The sequence below is a fragment of the Oratosquilla oratoria genome, unplaced genomic scaffold (genome assembly GCF_046742065.1).
Source record: "Oratosquilla oratoria isolate Oo_2021 unplaced genomic scaffold, ASM4674206v1 SCAFFOLD52, whole genome shotgun sequence".
Lineage (NCBI taxonomy): Eukaryota > Metazoa > Arthropoda > Malacostraca > Stomatopoda > Squillidae > Oratosquilla > Oratosquilla oratoria.
Genome location: NW_027467716.1, coordinates 2145511 through 2165020, shown reverse-complemented (window position 1 = coordinate 2165020; position 19510 = coordinate 2145511). Strand labels below are relative to the sequence as shown.

The window sequence follows — 19510 nt, the reverse complement described above, 5'->3', positions numbered from 1 at the left end:
GTGCTCATTATTAGTTAAAAGTAAGTCCAGAGTATTTTCTCCCCTCATAGGATCAGTAATTATTTGTTTTAGGAAATTATCCAACACCACATATAAGAACAGTTTCCTTTCCTGATCTCCTACTAAAAGTTTCCCAGTCAATTTTTCTATAATCAAAGTCTTCTATGATCACAATATTTTTGTACTAGGATGCTCTGCAAATTTCATGAATCAGGGGGTCAGTCTGCTCAATGCTGAGGTTAGGCCCATAAAAGACGCCAATGATAACTTTCTTATTCTTGCCTATAATCTCTACCCAAATAGATTCTGTACAGTCCTCTACCTTAATCGAATTGTTGATACATACATATACCAAGGCTTTTTCCCCCTTACAAGGGGGGTAGCCAAAAAGAAAAGGCATAAAATCATTCCCACCCATTTCATCCCTAAATACATTCCACTCTCCCTCTAATCTTAGCACCTCCTAGATGACGGGTCATCCCTGCACCTTGTCCACTGCCCTGGGTCAGAGGCAGTGTTGCAATTCACAGCATATCCACAGCAAGGCTGCTTCATTAAATCGGCGACCCCCTCTCTCCGTCCCCCCAATGCATAAAAGGAGAAGACAGGGAGAAATCCCTTCGGGCTGTGTCAAATTTTGCTCACACATACTACCTCACCCCCCATCCCCCTGCCCATTCCACCTCATGCATCACAACATCATCCATATACAACCATTCTCCATTCACCCCTGTCTTCTGTCCTCTCCCGTCCTTCCTCAACAGACATTCCCCTCTTCCCCAAAGCATCCTTCACCCCATCCATCCATCTAGTCCTAGGACATCCCCTCATGTTCACTCCCTCCGCATCTGCCTTCCATACCTCTTTTACTAGTCTTTCTTCATTCATTCTTTCCATGTGTCCAAACCATCCTAATACTCTTTCATCAACCCTATCTCCCAACTCCCTTTCCACCCCTATTTTCCTACTCACCTCCTCATTTCTCACTCTATTTAGCCTAGTAACCCCTATCATACTTCTCAGACACCTCATCTCAAACACACTCAAACTCCTTCTCTCTTCCTCTCTTATGTTCCACGTTTCTGCTTCATACAGTGCTGTTGGCACAATCACTCCTTCATACAGTCTCCTCTTAGCATCCATTCCCAGATGTCTATTCCTCATTAAACTTTTTAATCCACCAAGGCATTTACTTGCTTCTCTCAATCTACATTCTACCTCCACTCCACCTTTTCCTACCATATTTGCACCCATGTATCTAAAACTATCCACTTCCTCCAGTTACTCTCCCTTAATGCTCACTTCCAGTCTGCTGCCACTTTCACCCCTTGTACATCTCATCACCTTACTTTTACCCACATTTATCCTCTGATCCTGCCACAAGTGCAGTGTCATCAGCAAACAACAGCCGGCTCACCTCCCACTTTTCTCAATTTTCTTTAACCATCTCCAATCCCTATCCCACCACCATTGCATTTACCTCTCGCACTACCCCATCCATGTATAAGTTGAACAGTCAGGGTGACATAACGCATCCCTGATGAAGTCCCACCTTTACCTAGAACCACTCACTCTCTCCATTTCTAATCCTGACACATGCTCTACTACTCTCATAAAAACTCTTGACAGCTCCTAGAAGCTTTCCTCCTATCCCGAATATCTGCAGAACCTCCCACAATGCCTTCCTGTCTACCCTGACTTAAGCCTTTTCCAGATCCATAAATGCTCAAAAAACATCCTTCCCCTTTCCTATAGCTTTCTCACATATCTGTCTTACCACGAAAATCTGATCTACACAACCTCTACCCGTCCTAAATCCACACTGTTCCTCACCAATTACTCCCTCTGTTCCTCTCCTAATCCTCTCAATCAAGATCCTCCCATAAGCCTTTCCAACTACATTTAACAAGCTAATCCCTCTGAAACTACTACACTCACACTTGTCCCCTTTTCCCTTGTAAAGTGGAACTATACAGGCACTTCTCTAGTCCTCCGGCACTCTACCCTCCAGCAAACATTAAATAACCTCACCAACCAGTCCACCATCACTGTACCTTCTTTTTTTAGACATTCTGCATGGCATCCTTCCACACCAGGTGCCTTACCTGCTTTCATCATTTTAACAACTGCCTTCATTTCATCCTTCCTTATTTCTCCTCCATTATCCTCACTCATCACGGTCATTTTCTTAGCACTTCCCACTGCAACTATCTTTCCCTCCCTATCCTCCTTCACATTTAGCAACTCCCTAAAATATTCTGCCCATCTTCCCCTTAATGCCTTCTCTTCCATTATCATCTCTCCATCTGCACCTTTTACCTTTTCTTCTCTACTTGATTCACCTCCTCTTCCTCACTTAATTTTTTTCCAAAACATTTTTTTATTACTTTCAAAATTTTCTGTCATACGCTTACCCCATTTCACGTCTGCTCTCCTCTTTGCCTCTTAGCTTTACTTCTCTTCTCTTCACTTTGTACCTTTCATATGATTCCCTCATCCTAATTTATAACCAATCTATGAGAGCCTGCTTCTTCTCTTCTACACCCTTCTTTGCTTTCTCATCCCACCACTCACTACCCATCCTTCTATTTCCTCCCGCCCTCCTTGTTCCACACACCATCTTTGCATACCTTATGACTCTCTCCTTGAACCATCCCCATTCTTCCTCCACTGCTAGTTCTACTCTCTCCTTTACTCCCTCCCACTCCTCTCTCAGCTTCTTCTACTACTCCTTCTCCTTTTCTTTCTCATTTAAGCAGTTCACTCTAAATACCTCCCTACCCTCTACCCTTTCCCTCTTTCTCCACCTATTCTCCACTCTCAACTTACCTTCCATCCAAAAAATGATCTGATGTTCCCCTACTCTCTCCCCTTAGAACATGTACATCCTTAACTCTTCCTACTATACTCCTGGTTACCACTATATAACCCATTAATTCTCTACCACCTTTCCATCCACCACCCTTCGACCATGTGTACTTATGCTCAACTTTCTTACTAAACACTGTATTTGCTATCATCAACTCTCTTTTGAGACACATCTCTACCATTAACTCTCCACTATGATTTTTTCCTGGAACTACATACTTCCCAATCACTCCATCTATTGGTTTATTTCCTACTCTAGCATTAAGGTCTCCCAATACCGCTATATTAACATTTCTCCCCAATCCCTCTATGCACTCATTTAATTTCATTCAAAATGCCTCCCTTTCCTCTACACTTTTCTCACTACCAGCCCCAGACGCACTTACAAAAACCCACATATCCCTTCCCAGCTTCACCTCCATCTACATTAATCTTGATGAATCCTCCTTCCACTCCACTACACGCTTACCTATTTCTTCACTTATTAGTATAGCCACCCCTTCTCTCCCTCGTCCATCTCTTCACTCCTGAGAACCTCCCAACTACATTCCCAAACTCACACTCACCCCTCCCTTTCAACTTAGTTTCACTCAATGCCAACACATCCATCTTTCTTCACACAAACATACTGCCTATCTCTTCCCTTGTACTCTCATTTGTACCACATTCACGCACATTATAACCTTAGGGCACTGGTTAGAAAACTCCTAGACCCTCTTATGCCTTTACTTTTTTCTAGGGATGTCCCCTTTGGGGCTACAGATAGCAGGATTCCTAGTCCTATCCCCATCCCATTTTTGTCTCCTCATACAACTCAAGTGTGAAGACTTGGTGGCAGCATTCTTTTTCCCCACCACAGGGTAGGTGAAAAAAAGGAAATGAATATTCAGAGAAATGGTATAGGACAGTAACAAAGGGTGGGGGGGACAGCCTAATGGAGGGACAGTCGCAGTATAATAAGTGTCATCATTTTCCTATGAATAGAGACTTCCTCTAACACAGACAAATTGATGTGTGGCTCTGGTCAGTAGGGGCGCCCCATATAGACCCTAAAGTATCAACTGCATGCTACTTTGCCACAATAACATGCAGCCAATACCCCGGAGCATCGACAAAGATGGCACCAATACTCTCCAAATTGACATATGATCAAAGATTGTCCAAATTGGGACTACCAACTCTGGAACAAAGAAGAGAAAGAGGATATCTACTGTAGCAACTATTTATAGAATCATGAGAGGAATGGAAGTCCTTTTGATTTATTAAAGTGGGACAAGAGAAAAACAAAAGGACATGAAAAGAAACTCAAAAAGGATAGTTATGGATAATATCTGAAAAAGAATAGCTTCCCACACAGAGTGGTGGATATCTGGAATAAATTAGATAAGGCAGTGTGTGCAAATACTATTCAAGAATTTAAAAACAAATTTGATGCTGAAAGATACAATGGCAGGTCACTACGGGTATAGCTCCCTTTCCATATAATACAGCTAGGTAAACAACCACCCACACCCCATCCCTCCCCATTTCTCCTCTATTTTCTTTACTCATCACTCATTTTCTTAGTGCTTTCCACTGCAACCACCCCTCTCTCCCCATCCTCCTTCACATTTAGTAACTCCCTTAACTACTCTGCCCATCTTCTGCTTACTGCAATCTCCTACACCATACTCTCCATCTGCACCCTTCACCCTTTCTCACTTGATTCACCTCTTTTCTCTTTATTTCCAAAATATTTTTTTATTACTTTCAAAATTTTCTCTCATACTCTTACCCCATTTCACATCTGCTCTCCTCTTTGCCTCTTTTATCTCATGCTTTACTTCTCTTTCCTTTTCTTTGTACCTCTCATATGATACCCTTGTCCTATTTTGTAACCAATCTGTGAAAACTCACTTCTCTTCTAGAACCTTCTTTGCATCCTCATCCCACCACTCACTACCCTTTCTTCTATTTCCTCCCATCCTCCTTGTTCCACACACAGTTTTTGCACGCCATGCAACTCCCTCCTTGTACCATCCCCATTCCTCCTCCACTAGTACATACATACAAAGGATTACAAAGGCGGAGCATGCCGACAGGAGACCTTTTGGTCCATATCTAGGTCGGATACATACATATACCAAGGCTTTTTCCCCCTTACAAGGGGGGTAGCCAAAAAGGAAAAGGCATAAAATCACTCCCACCCATTCCATCCCTGAATACACTCCACACCCCTCCACCCTCCCTCTTATCTTAGCACCTCCTGGATGACGGGTCATCCCTGCACCTTGTCCACTGCCCTGGGTCAGAAGCAGTGTCACAAGACACAGCACATCCACAGCAAAGCCGCTTCATTAAATCGGCGACCCCCCCTCTCCGTCCCCCCAATGCATAAAAGGAGAAGGGGCTGCATCAAATTTTGCTCACACATACTACCTCATCCCCCATCCCCCCGCCCATTCCACCTCATTTATCACAACATCATCCATATACAACCATTCTCCATTCACCCGTCTTCCATCCTCTCCCGTCCTTCCTCAACAGACATTCCCCTCTTCCCCAAAGCACCCTTCACCCCATCCATCCACCTCATCCTAAGACGTCCCCTCATGTTCACTCCCTCCACATCTGCCTTCCATACCTCTTTTACTAGTCTTTCTTCATTCATTCTTTCCATGTGTCCAAACCATCCTAATGCTCTTTCATCAATCCTATTTTCAAACTCTCTTTCCACCCCCCTCTTCTCCTCACCTTCTCATTTCTCACTCTATCTAGCCTAGTAACCCCCATCATACTTCTCAGACACCTCATCTCAAACACATTCAAACTCCTTCTCTCTTCCTCTCTTATGTTCCATGTTTCTGCCCCATACAGTGCTATTGGCACAATCACTCCCGATCATGTTCACCGTATACATCAATGACATGAATGAAGGCATGGAGTGCTCTATGAATTTTTTTTGCAGATGATGCAAAATTACTTAAGAAGGTAAAAACAGAAGAGGACTGCAACTCATTGCAACAAGATCTGGACACAATATGGAATTGGACTCAAAAGTGGGAAGTGAAATTTAATATAAAAAAATGCAGTATAATGGAATCTGGAAAGAGTAAAAACAGAATATCAAAAGATTAAAGAATTGGAGAAGAAAAAAGAAAAAAAGAAAACTCTGAAAAAGATCTTGGAGTGATGATTGGAAAGGACATGAAACCTGATAATCATATGAATAAAATATTCGGAGAAACCTAAAATTTATTGAGGTCAATCAAAGTGGCATTTACTTATATGGATGAAGAAATGATAAAGAAAATACTAACTACACTAATAAGACCAATACTTGAGTACCCAGCATCACTATGGACACCCAGTACCAAAAAGAATATTAAGAAACTAGAAAGATTACAAAGAGCGACAACCAAACTAGCACTGAATCTCGCCGAACTAACATATGAGCAAAGACTATCCAAACTGAACCTACCAACTCTGGAACAAAGAAGAGAAAGAGGAGATTTGCTGACTATCTATAGAATAATGAAAGGAATGGAAGTTTTAGACAGAAATGACTTGTAAGTGTGGGACAACGGTAAAACGAGAGGACACGAAAAAAACTGAAAAAAGAGTTATAGAAAAAACTTGAAAAGGAACAGTTTCCCACACAGAGTGATTAATACATGGAACAAATTAGACAACAAAACAGTATGTGCAAACATTTTAAAAGATTTTAAGATAAAACATGATGCGGAGAGATACAAAGACGGGTCATCACGAGCATAGCTCCCTTCCAGGTATATTACAACTAGGTAAATACAATCTCCTCTTAGCATCCATTCCCATATGTCTATTTCTCATTACACTCTTCAATCCACCAAGGCATTTACTCGCTTCTCTCAATCTACATTCTACCTCCACCTTCACTCCACCTTTTCCTGCCACATTTGCACCCAAGTATCTAAAACTATCCACTTCCTCCAGTCGCTCTCCCTTAATGCTCACTTCCAGTCTACTGCCACTTTCACCCCTTGTACATCTCATCACCTTACTTTTACCCACATTTATCTTTAGCTTTCTTCTATCACATACTCTCCAAAACTCTGTCACCAACTTCCTCAGTCCCTCCTCCGATGCTGCCACAAGTGCAATGTCATCAGCAAACAACAGCTGGCTCACCTCCCACTTTTCTCCATTTTCTTTAACCATCTCCAATCCCTGACCCACTACCCTTGAATTTACCTCTCGCACTACCCCATCCATGTATAAGTTGAACAACCAGGGCGACATAACGCATCCTTGACCAAGTCCCACCTTTACCTCGAACCACTCACTCTCTCCACTTCTAATTCTGACACAAGCTCTACTACTCTCATAAAAACTCTTGACAGCTCCTAGAAGCTTTCCTCCTATCCCATATATCTGCATAACCTCCCACAGTGCCTTTCTGTCTACCCTATCGTAAGCCTTTTCCAGATCCATAAATGCCCAAAAAACATCCTTCCCCTTTCCTATAGCTTTCTCACATATTTGTCTTACCACAAAGATCTGATCTACACAACCTCTACCCGTCCTATATCCACACTGTTCCTCACCAATTACTCCCTCTGTTCCTCTCCTAATCCTCTCAATCAAGATCCTCCCATAAGCCTTCCCAACTACACTTAACAAGCTAATCCCTCTGAAACTACTACATTCACACTTGTCCCCTTTTCCCTTGTAAAGTGGAACTATTCAGGCACTCCTTCAGTTCTCCGGCACTCTACCCTTTCTCCAGCAAACATTAAATAACCTCACCAACCAGTCCACCATCACTGTACCTCCTTTTTTTAGACATTCTGCATGGCATCCATCCACACCAGGTGCCTTACCTGCTTTCATCATCTTAACAACTGCCTTCACTTCATCCTTCCTTATTTCTCCTCCATTTTCCTCACTTATCACTCTCATTTTCTTAGCATTTCCCACTGCAACTATCTTTCCTTCCCTATCCTCCTTCACATTTAGCAACTCCCTAAAATATTCTGCCCATCTTCCCCTTACTGTCTTCTCTTCCATTATCATCTCTCCATCTGCACCTTTTACCTTTTCTTCTCTACTTGATTCGCCTCCTTTTCCTCTCTTAATTTCTTTCCAAAACATCTTTTTATTACTTTCAGAATTTTCTGTCATACTCTTACCCCACTTCCCATCTGCTCTCCTCTTTGCCTCCTTTACCTTTTGCTTTACTTCTCTTTTCTTTGTACTTCTCATATGACTCCCTCGCCCTATTTTGTAACCAATCTGTGAAAGCTCGCTTCTTCTCTTCTACAACCTTCTTTGTTTCCTCATCCCACCATTCACTACCCTTTCTTCTATTTCCTCCTGTCCTTCTTGTTCCACACACCATCCTTGCACACTTTATGACTCCCTCCTTGAACCATCCCCATTCCTCCTCCACACCTAGCTCTACTCTATCCTTCACTCCCTCCCACTCCTCTCTCAGCTTCTTCTTGTACTCCTTCTCTTTTTCCTTTAACAAGTTCACTCTAAGAACCTCCCTACCTTTGGTCCCTTTCCTCTTTCTCCATCTATCCTCCACTCTCAACTTACCTTCCACCAAAAAATGATCTGATATTCCCCCACCCTGTCTCCTTAGCACATGTTCATCATAACTCTTCCTATCATAGTCCTATTTACCACTACATATTCCATCAACGCTCTATCTACCACTCTTCCATCCACCACCCTCTCCCATGTGTACTTATGCTTGACTTTCTTCCGAAATACTGTATTTGCTATCATCAACTCTCTTTTTAGACACATTTCCACCATCAACTCTCCACTACGATTCTTTCCTGGAACTCCACATTTCCCAACCACTCCATCAATTGGATCATTTCCTACCCTAGCATTAAGGTCTCCCAGTACTATTACATTGACATTTCTCCCTAAATCCTCTATGCACTCATTTAATTCTGTCCAAAAGGCCTCACTTTCTTCTACACTCTTCTCACTGCCAGGCCCATATGCACTAGTGAGGTTGTTTAATGTGTCTCTAAGGGAGGGTAGAGTGCCAGAGGACTGGAGGAGTGCCTATATATATCTGCTTTACAAGGGAAAAGGGGACAAATGTGAGTAGTAGTTTCAGAGGAATCATTTTGTCGAGTGTAGTTGAGAAGACTACACTAGTTGAGTGTAGTTGAGAAGACTACACTAGTTGAGAGGGTTTTGAGAGGTTTAGGAGAGGAACATAGGAAGTAATTGTTGAGGAACAGTGTGGGTTTAGGAAAGGTAGGGGTTGCGTGGATTAGATATTTGTGGTAAGGCAGATATATGAGAAACCTTTAACAAAATGTAAGGATCTTTTCTGGGCCTTTAAGGATCAGAAAAAGGTTTATGACAGAATAGAGAGGCATTATGAGAGGTTTTGCATATATGGATTGGAGGAAGCTGTCAAGGGCATTCAAGAGATTCTGTGAGAGTTGTAGAGCCTTTGTTAGAATTAGAAATGGAAAGAGTTAGTGGTTAGAGGTAAAGGTGGGACTGCGACAGGGATGCGTCATGTTGGTATGGCTGTTAAATGTGTACATGAATGGGATGGTGCAGAAGGTAAATGCGAGGGTAATGGGCAGGGGACTGGAGGTGGTTAAAAAAATGGAGAAAATTGAGAGGTGAGTCAGTTGCTCTTTGAGGACACTGCACTTGTGGTTTGGTGAGAGGGGGATTAAGATTGTTAGTGATGGAGTATGCAATAGGAGAAAATTTGAAGGTAAATATGGGTAAAAGTAAAGTGATGAGATGTACAAGGAGACAGGATGGCAGTAAGTTGGAAGTAAGTCTTAAAGGAGAGTGGCTGGAGGTAGTTGGGGTCACATGTGGTAGGATTGGGGGAAGTGGAGGTGGAGATAATCCCTTGGGGGATTAAAAAGTGTCATGAGAAATAGGCACCTGGGAATGGATGCAGAGGAGATTATATGAAGTGGTGATTGTGCCAATGGCACTGTCTGGGGCAGAGTCCTGCAATTTAAGGCAGAGAGGGAAAGTTTAAATGTGAGATGAAATGTCTAAAAAGTATGGTAGGAGTTACAACATTGGTTGGAGTGAGAAACAAGCTGAGGAGGGGTGCAGGAACAGAAAAGAAGATGGCAGATAAGGCTGATGAAAGAGTACTGGGATGGTTTGGATATAGGGAAAGAATGAGTGAAGATATATAAATAAAAGAGATGTGTTAGGCAGAGGTGGCTGGAGTGAACTTAAGGATGAGATGGATATTTGGGGTGAAAGAGGTAGTGAGCAATGTGGGAATGTCTGCTGGGCAAGGAAGGGAGAAGGCAGGAGATAGGGGTGAGTGGAGAATGGCTGTGTAGAAATGTCTACATGTCATATAATGTCCAATCATTGCACACCAGAAACTTTAGGAACAGTACCACAGGGATCAGTTCTATCTCCCACATTCTTTAATCTTTACATATACAATATACCTACACCCAACACCTCAGAAATGAACATTTCTTCTTATACAGTTGACATAACTATTACATGCATACACCATGATGCAAGGATGGGAGCAGGTGGGGGATAGAGGGATGGAGTTGTTAAGTGTGAATGATGTTTTGATGCAGCCCAGAGGAATTTCTCCGTCTTCTCTTTTTTCCGCATGAGGTGACAAAGAGGGGAGGTTGCTAACTGGAATGGCCTTGCTGTAGATGTACTGTGTCTTGTTACATTGCTTCTGAACCAGGGCAGTAGGCAAAATACAGGGCTGACTCATCTAATATATCCTAACTTAAACCTAACATAACCATTTCATAGAAAAAATAGATCTTTGAAATGCAAAAACAAAAGAAGTGAGAAAAGTGTTTGTGTGATACTGGAATAATACAAACAACAAGATAACCTACATATGATGGGGATGAGTATGGCTAGAGTGAAGCATAACTGGCACCTACCTAGCTGCAGAACAGGGTCACTGCTGGCACCTTGCTGCAGAACAGGGTCACTGCTGGAGCCTGGCTGTAGAACAGGGGTACTAGTACTGCTATCCCTTGCTGCTGTCACCTGCAATATTTCTTGTTTGTCACATACCTAACATACTGCTTAATGGCAATACACACACATGCAGAGATGAAAAGAGAAACTATGAAAAAGAAATAATAGAAAAATGCAAAGAACAACCTCAACTATTTTACAGATATGTGAATGGTAAACTAAATAACAAACAAGAAATAGAAAAGCTGTGCCAGGGAAATTATGAATATACAGAAGAACAAGATATGGCAGAAATTATGAGCAATCATTTCAAATTGGAACATATAGGGGGGATACAAGGGAACCTACTAAAATGGATGGAGGACTTCCTGATTGGTAGAAAGATGAGAGTAGTACTCAGAGAAAAATATTCACTTAATGTTTGCTATTTATGTGAATGAGATGAATGATGATGTGAAAGGTTACAAGAGCTTCTTTGCAGATGATGCCAAACTGTTAAGGTAAGTAAAAACTGAAAAGTATTGCGAATCACTGCAGGAAGACCTGAATAAGGTATGGAACTGGAGTCAGAAATGGAAAGTGGTCTTTATTAACAAGTGTAGCATAATGGAGTTTGGAAAAAGCAAAAATAGAATATCAGGACAATATAAAATTGGAACCAAGGAGGTAAAGAAGGAGAGATCCGAAAAAGAGTTGGGTGTAATTACATCAAACAACTTGTCCTATGATAAAAAGATAAAACAAAATTGTCGTAGAATCCCACAACTTGCTAAGATCAATAAAAGTGGCATTTACGTATCTGGACAAAGAAATGATTAAAAAAATATTGGTCACATTGATAAGGCCTAGACTAGAATATGCAGCGACATTGTGGTCACCCAGTACCAAAAAGAATATAAAGAAAATAGAAAGAATCCAGAGAGCAGCCACAAAAATGGCACCTGCACTTGCAAACTTGTCATATGAGGAGAGATTGGCTAAACTGGTGTTACCAACTCTGGAGCAAAGAAGAAAGAGAGGTGACCTACTGACCATCTACAGAATCATGAAGGGCACAGAAATACTCGATAGAGAGGACTTGTTAATCTGGGACATGAGAAGCACAAGAGGACATGGAAAGAAAATAAAAAAACATAGCTACAGAAGAAATCTGAAGAAAAAGTTTTCCACATGGAGTGGTGGACACTTGGAACAAGCTGGACAATGAAATAGTGTGCACAAAAACCATTCATGAGTTTAAGAGCAAACTAGACACTGCAAGATACAAAGATGGGACACTACGAGCATAGCTCCCCTTCCCGCAAAATACAACTAGGTAAATACAGCTATGTAAATACTAGGTAAATTGAGAACTCACCTAACTGTGAGGGAATAGAGAGACAGAAATCCTTCCCAATGAAAGAAATAACTGTAACACAGAAAGAAATCAGCCACCAAATAAAAAACCTTTATGTCAGAAAATTGCATGGTCTGGATGATATTGCAAATTGGATACTGAAAGAATGCATAGAGGAGTTAACAGATGAAATATACAACATAATCAAATGCTTGCCCAAAGAAGGAAAGGTACCACAAGACTGGAAATATGCAAATATTGTAACAATATATAAAGGAGGAAACAAGGAAAATCCAACTAACTACAGACTGGTCAAAAATATGTGAAAAAGTTATGAAAAGTAGATGGGTCAAACATCTGGAAGAAAAAACTATACTCAATCCAAATCAATTTGGATTTAAACAAGGAAGATCATGTACAGCAAACCTTATCTGCTTCTATTCTAGACTAATAGAAATAATACAAGAGACGGATGAATGGGCAGACTGTGCCTATCACCTACAAAAAGCATTTAATAAGGTACCACACAAGAAATTAATAAGAAAAATAGAATCAGAAGGTGGCATCGGAGGAAAATTATTGGAGTGGATGGAGGACTTCCTGACTGGTAGAAAAATAAGGGTAGTAATTAGAGTGTGGTAATTGTTATTGGGAATCTTTAGTGCTTACCTTTGTTCGGGAAACTTTCCCTCAAAGTGTTTATTTCTTTCGATTCAAGAGCCGAGCCTGTCCTGAAACTTTGAACCATGCCTATCGTAACTTTAAATAAGATACAATTTAACTCCCCTCCTCTTTATTTATTTGTTAAATCTATGTAATAAATTTTGGTTTGATAAATCAGGGATTAACTAAGAAATTACTTAAAGTGAATATTAACCCATGGCCTTTTGAGCTCGTTTCAAACTCGTAAGAGTCCCTCCGAATACAGTCCGCACTAATGGCGAGACAGACCTCCCAGAGCTCTGGTTCCAGACGGACCTCTAACTTAGAAACCTCTTGGCAAGGGACCTTATATCTTTGGAGTTTTTTTTAGGCTTCCAAGATCTTCAAATTTCAAGATACCACCATTTGAGAAACCAACCTGGTAGACAACAGTGACCGGTAAGTTCTCAAACATATTCTTGTATTTATTAAACCTCAATTTTCATAGGTTTAACCTTCTCAAACATTGTCAAAACTTCTCAAATGTCATGAAATTATCTTTCTCAAACTTGATGAAATTAATCTTTACAAACATTGGTTGGATTAATCTTCTCAATGTTTGAATTTAACTTGTTAATAATTTTTTGTAGTCGATTTTAACTTTTAATTTAATTCCCCCTTTGTCGTAAACTACAATCTAGCACTTTATTATTTAAAGTTACGATAAGTGGTTGACAGGGAGATAGCGTTGATGAAAGAGTATTAGGATGGTTTGGACACATGGAAAGAATGAGTGAAGAAAGACTAGTAAAAGAGGTATGGAAGGCAGATGTGGAGGGAGTGAACATGAGGGGACGTCCTAGGATGAGGTGGATGGATGGGGTGAAGGGGGCTTTGGGGAAGAAGGGAATGTTTGTTGAGGAAGGACAGGAGAGGACAGAAGACAGGGGGTGAATGGAGAATGGTTGTATATGGATGATGTTGTGATGCATGAGGTGGAATGGGCGGGGGGATGGGGGGTGACGTAGTAAGTGTGAACAAAATTTGATGCAGCCCGAAGGGATTTCTCCCCGTCTTCTCCTTTTATGCATGGGGGGACGGAGAGGGGGGGGGGTCGCCGATTTAATGAAGCGGCTTTGCTGTGGATGTGCTGTGTCTTGCGATGCTGCTTCTGGCCCAGGGCAGTGGACAAGGTGCAGGGATGACCCGTCATCCAGAAGGTGCTATGATAAGAGGGGGAGTGGAGGGGTGTGGAGTGTATTCAGAGATGGAATGGGTGGGAATGATTTTATGCCTTTTCCTTTTTTGGCTACCCCCCCTTGTAAGGGGGAAAAAGCCTTGGTATATGTATGTATGATAAGTGGTTACAAAAGCCAGCTTCCTGATATTCTCTCATTTTGAGAGTTTGTTTGGACTTTGGTTATTTCCTCATTTGAGGACCTTGCTTTCCCCTTGATGGAAGGTAACCGGCACTAAGGGGGCACAAATTATTCCCATATTTTTTTTTACAAGGTTTATCGAATTGTTCTATAGAATTTGGTGGCCTCTATTCTTTCTAATCTTCGTTTCCTTTGCTTTGTCTGTTCTTTTCCATTTACTTTCATAAAAGGGGACAAGTGTGAATGTAGTAGTTTCAGAGGGATTAGCTTTTTAAGTGTAGTTGGGAAGGCTTATGGGAGGATCTTGATTGAGAGGATTAGGAGAGGAACTGAAGGAGTAATTGGTGAGAAACAGTGTGGATTTAGGACAGGTAGAGGTTGTGTAGATCAGATCTTTGTGGTAAGACAGATATGTGAGAAAGCTATAGGAAAGGGGAAGGACGTTTTTTGGGCTTTTATGGATCTGGAAAAGGCTTATGATAGGGTAGACAGAAAGGCACTGTGGGAGGTTATGCAGATATACGGGATAGGAGGAAAGCTTCTGGGAGCTGTCAAGAGTTTTTATGAGAGTAGTAGAGCTTGTGTCAGGATTAGAAATGGAGAGAGTGAGTGGTTTGAGGTAAAGGTGGGACTTGGTCAAGGATGCGTTATGTCGCCCTGGTTGTTCAACTTATACATGGATGGGGTAGTGAGAGAGGTAAATGCAAGGGTAGTGGGTCAGGGATTGGAGATAGTAAAAGAAAATGGAGAAAAGTGGGAGGTGAGCCAGCTGTTGTTTGTGGACGACACCGCGCTTGTGGCAGGATCGGAGGAGGGATTGAGGAAGTTGGTGGCAGAGTTTGGGAGAGTATGTGATAGAAGAAAGTTAAGATAAATGTGGGTAAAAGTAAGGTGATGAGATGTACAAGGGGTGAAAGTAGCAGTAGACTGGAAGTGAGCATTAAGGGAGAGCGACTGGAGGAAGTGGATAGTTTTAGATACTTGGGTGCAAATGTGGCAGGAAAAGGTGGAGTGAAGGTGGAGGTAGAATGTAGATTGAGAGAAGCAAGTAAATGCCTTGGTGGATTAAAGAGTGTAATGAGGAATAGACATTTGGGAATGGATGCTATGAGGAGACTATATGAAGGAGTAATTGTGCCAACAGCACTGTATGGGGTACAAACATGGAACATAAGAGAAGAAGAGAGAAGGAGTTTGAATGTGTTTGAGATGAGGTGTCTGAGAAGTATGATGGGGGTCACCAGGCTAGAGTGAGAAATGAGGAGGTGAGGAGAAGAGGGGGGGTGGAAAGAGAGTTTGGAAATAGGGTTGATGAAAGAATATTAGGATGGTTTGGACACATGGAAAGAATGAGTGAAGAAAGACTAGTAAAAGAGGTATGGAAGGCAGATATGGAGGGAGTGAACATGAGGGGACGTCCTAGGATGAGGTGGATGGATGGGGTGAAGGGGGCTTTGGGGAAGAGGGGAATGTCTGTTGAGGAAGGACAGGAGAGGACAGAAGACGGGTGAATGGAGAATGGTTGTATATGGTTGATGTTGTGATTGCATGAGGTGGAATGGGCAGGGGGTGAGGTAGTAAGTGTGAGCAGAATTTGACACAGCTCGAAGGGATTTCTCCCCGTCTTCTCCGTTATGCAATGGGAGGACGGAGAGGTGGGGGTCGCCGATTTAATGAAGCAGCCTTGCTGTGGATGTGCTGTGTCTAGCAACACTGCTTCTGACCCAGGGCAGTGGACAAGGTGCAGGGATGACCTGTCATCCAGGAGGTGCTGAGATAAGAGGGAGGGTGGAGGGGTGTGGAGTGTATTCAGGGATGGAATGGGTGGAAATGATTTTATGCCTTTTCCTTTTTGGCTACCTCCCTTGTAAGGGGGAAAAAGCCTTGGTATAAGTATGTCTTTAAATTATCTCTTGATGAAATTTCTCCAAGATCTGACTTATTGGTTGGTCTATAAGACAGTTTTCAGTACAACAGTCATACACACTTAAATTGGGGACGAGTCTTTGTTTGGGTGGTTGTTTCAAAATGGCAAACAATGAAAAGTTATTTCCTGAGTCTGAGGACTTAAAAAAAGTCTGAAGGCAAAGAGCCCACAAAAAATGCTTAATCACAAAAGACTTAAAAGCTCTGAAGAATTCTCAACTTGATACTTTATCACTCTCTGTCCTTGATTCCATTTGATCCCAAATTGAAAATTTCCTCATGGAAATTCAAATATTTGACAATGACATTTACTTGTTACTCCCTGAAGAAAGAAAGGATGAGGATATGGAAAATTCCAGGGCTTACTGCCTGTCTATCCTCCTAGAATAATCTCCTTTCAAAGAACAGAGAGAAGGATTAAAGGGAGTCTAAACTTCTAAGGTTGGTGGTTCTAGCAAGGCCAATGAAATTGATTCGGTAAAACTTCCCCCCCTCCTATTGTTCTTCAACATTTTGAGAGCAATTCTCACAATCCCTTTGCCTACTTCAATTTTAAAAAAGGGTTTTCAAAATGCCATTGCTGGCATTCCTAACCTGACTAACAGTCAGAAATCAATTTATTTAAAAGGGTATCTCAGAGGGGATGCTTTTCACTTAGTGAAAAATTTACCAATAGATGATTCTAATTATGACACTGTGTTCCTTCTTCTTGATGATTTGCTTTTTAATAAAGAAGAGATCTTAGACAAGGTGTTAAATTCTATTATTAATGCACCTGCGGTCTCTAAATTGAAGGACCTAGGTTATATTAGGTCTGTAGATTCTCAACTACAAGACCTTAAAGGGATTGGAGTTGACTTTACTAAGGCTGGAAGCAAGGGCCTCTTTTTGATTAGCAAGTTAATTTTGAATAAATTACCCAAATTTTTCTTGAAAGAATTGTCTCAGATGATTAATTCGAATTACCCTAGTTTTAGTTTGAATTAAAATGGGTTCTGATGACCTTAATGTCAAACCCAGACAATGTGATGCTAGCAGCTCCCTTGCCTTCAAGGAAAATTCATTGAAAAAACCTGCTGTTGATTCTAGCAAGGGAGTTAGCCATTCCCTTGCAGTTAATCCAGAGTCCGTTAAGAAGTCAATGTTCAGATGTAGATTTTGCCCTGCTTCTGACCATGCAAACTCAAAGTGCTCTTCCTATATTTCTCTTGAACACAGAAGAGATAGAGAAGCTCAATTAGGACTGTGCAATCAATGTTAGAATCAAGGACATGGCTCTTTGGAATGCCCTGGGTGAAAGGCTGCTCTGCCTTATAAATGTTTTGTGTGTAGCAAATCCAAGCACCATGGAGCCATGTGTCCTATGGCCAACAACTTGCCTCCTTCCAAAGGGAAAATGTTTAATTTCCATGGTTTGTCCGATTCAACTGTTACTTTGGTTTCCCTTCCAGTTAGTAGAGGCAAGAGAACTGCCCATTGTCTTTTCCTATTAGACACTGGAGCCCAGTTTTACTCCGGGATGAATCTGTTTAGTTTGTTTTTAGCAATAGAAGGATTCAAATTGTCCATACTAATTCCTTCTTTATACAGTAGAAGCCCGATTTAACGAATCTCAATTTAGCGGAAGCTCAAATTAGCGAACTGCAAATAGAATGGTCCACTAAGTTGACCATTTTCCGCTAGCTGGCCAGACGCGCATCTACGGAAATAGCTCAATTTAGCGGGAACGGCAAGCTAAGCTGAGCATTTTCCGTCAACTGGCCACATGCGTGTCTCAGAGTCCAATGTTACCAGATGTTACCAGATTGTGGTGGTGGAGTCAAGGAAAAATTTATAATTTAGTACTTTGGAGGTGTATATATATATATATATATATATATATATATATATATATATATATATACGTACTATAATATATATACAATAATATATAATTCAGTATATGTATAAAGTGTAATAGTAGCATAAATATATTCAAGTAGAAATAGACGGTATAATGGGAAAACAAAATAATGAAACAGTAAGTTGATGGGAAAATTCAAAATTAGTACGTGAGAGTAATCACCACGAAAAACACTTCTATAACAATGAACTACGTTTTCTGCAACAACACAACAATAACACTCACTATCCAAAAACCAACTGCCCAGTCCTATTAATTGCTAGAATTAAGTATATCGAACCAAACACAAAGCTATGACTAATATTCCATGAAATTCACAGACAGCTCATATCATTGTTACACCACACACACACACACACACACTTTTGTCGGATGGACGGCGAGGATTGGAGTTCTGAAGAAAAAGTGAAATATTCGTGGACCTCAATGCAAAGTACCTATTGTATTTAGAGGGAAGGGGATAACTTGTGGTGTCGTGGGAAAGTGAGGAAAAAGGAGAAGGGGAGGGATTACTGACGGAAATGGAAGGAAATGAGGAAGGGCAGGACTTGGCCCAAGAGGCCAGACGTCTTGTAAACAAACGAAGGACCAATGATTCTGGTGATGGGATTAACAAAATTGTAAAGATTAGAAATATAGATAAGAGCAGCACAATGGAAGGTGAGGATAATAATTTCCAGGGATTTAATGAGGGTGGGGGGGATACCAACCTCCCCGATTGACAAGACTAGAGTAGAAACTTGATAAGATGGTCGAACATTGGGAAGACAGGTTCGGTAACGTAACCAACATTGCGCAGAGTTGAAAGATTGGAAGAACTAGAGAAGGCGAACAAAAATTTAACTAATGAAATAGAAGAATTAAAAAGACAGTTAAAAGAAGTAAAAGAGGAGAATGAAGAATCAAAAAGGAACAATAAAGACAATAAAGAGGCCATAGCAAAAGAAGCACAGGGTTGGAGAAAAATCCAGGAAAACAGTAAAGTTGCATTTACTGATATAATTAAACAGCAAATGAAAGAACAATCTGAAGACTTAGTTATCAAAGTGATGAGACAGAAGGAGAATATAGTAAGAGACTTAGCCAATAAAAAGAAATGTATAATTATATTAGGAATGGAAGAGAAACATAACCTAGATAGAACTTCAAGAATCAGTGAGGAAAAAGAAAAAGTAAGCAGTTTACTAGAATTAGTTCAGGAAGATGAACCTGAAATAATGAAACAAATCGAAGAGATGTTTACGCTCGGAAAATATGGTACAGATAAGACCAGACTAATTAAGATTAAATTCAGATCACAAACAACAGCAGAGAATATCTTAGCAAAAACAGGGAAGCTAGCAGCAAGTGAACAATATAAAAAGGTATGGATAAAAAGAGAAATGAATAAAGAGGAAAGAGAGGAAGAAAAAATGAAAAGGAAAGAAGCTAAAGAAAAAAACGAGACCAAAATGGAGTCAGAAAAAGAAGAATTCTACTGGAGAGTTGTGAATATAAAATTGAGGAAATGGACCA

At 41.0% G+C, this 19510-nt stretch overlaps 1 long non-coding RNA gene across 1 annotated transcript in view; it reads right to left on the bottom strand.

The window, feature by feature from the left end:
* Nucleotides 1–13230, bottom strand: part of LOC143023627 (uncharacterized) — a 51443-nt gene extending 38213 nt beyond the window's left edge. The window contains exons 1-2 of the long non-coding RNA XR_012966186.1: nt 12815–13230; nt 10770–10878 (exon numbers count right to left, since the gene is read on the bottom strand). This is a non-coding gene — a long non-coding RNA (uncharacterized LOC143023627). The remainder of the gene's footprint in view (nt 1–10769; nt 10879–12814) is intronic.
* Between the last annotated feature and the right edge of the window lie 6280 nt (nt 13231–19510).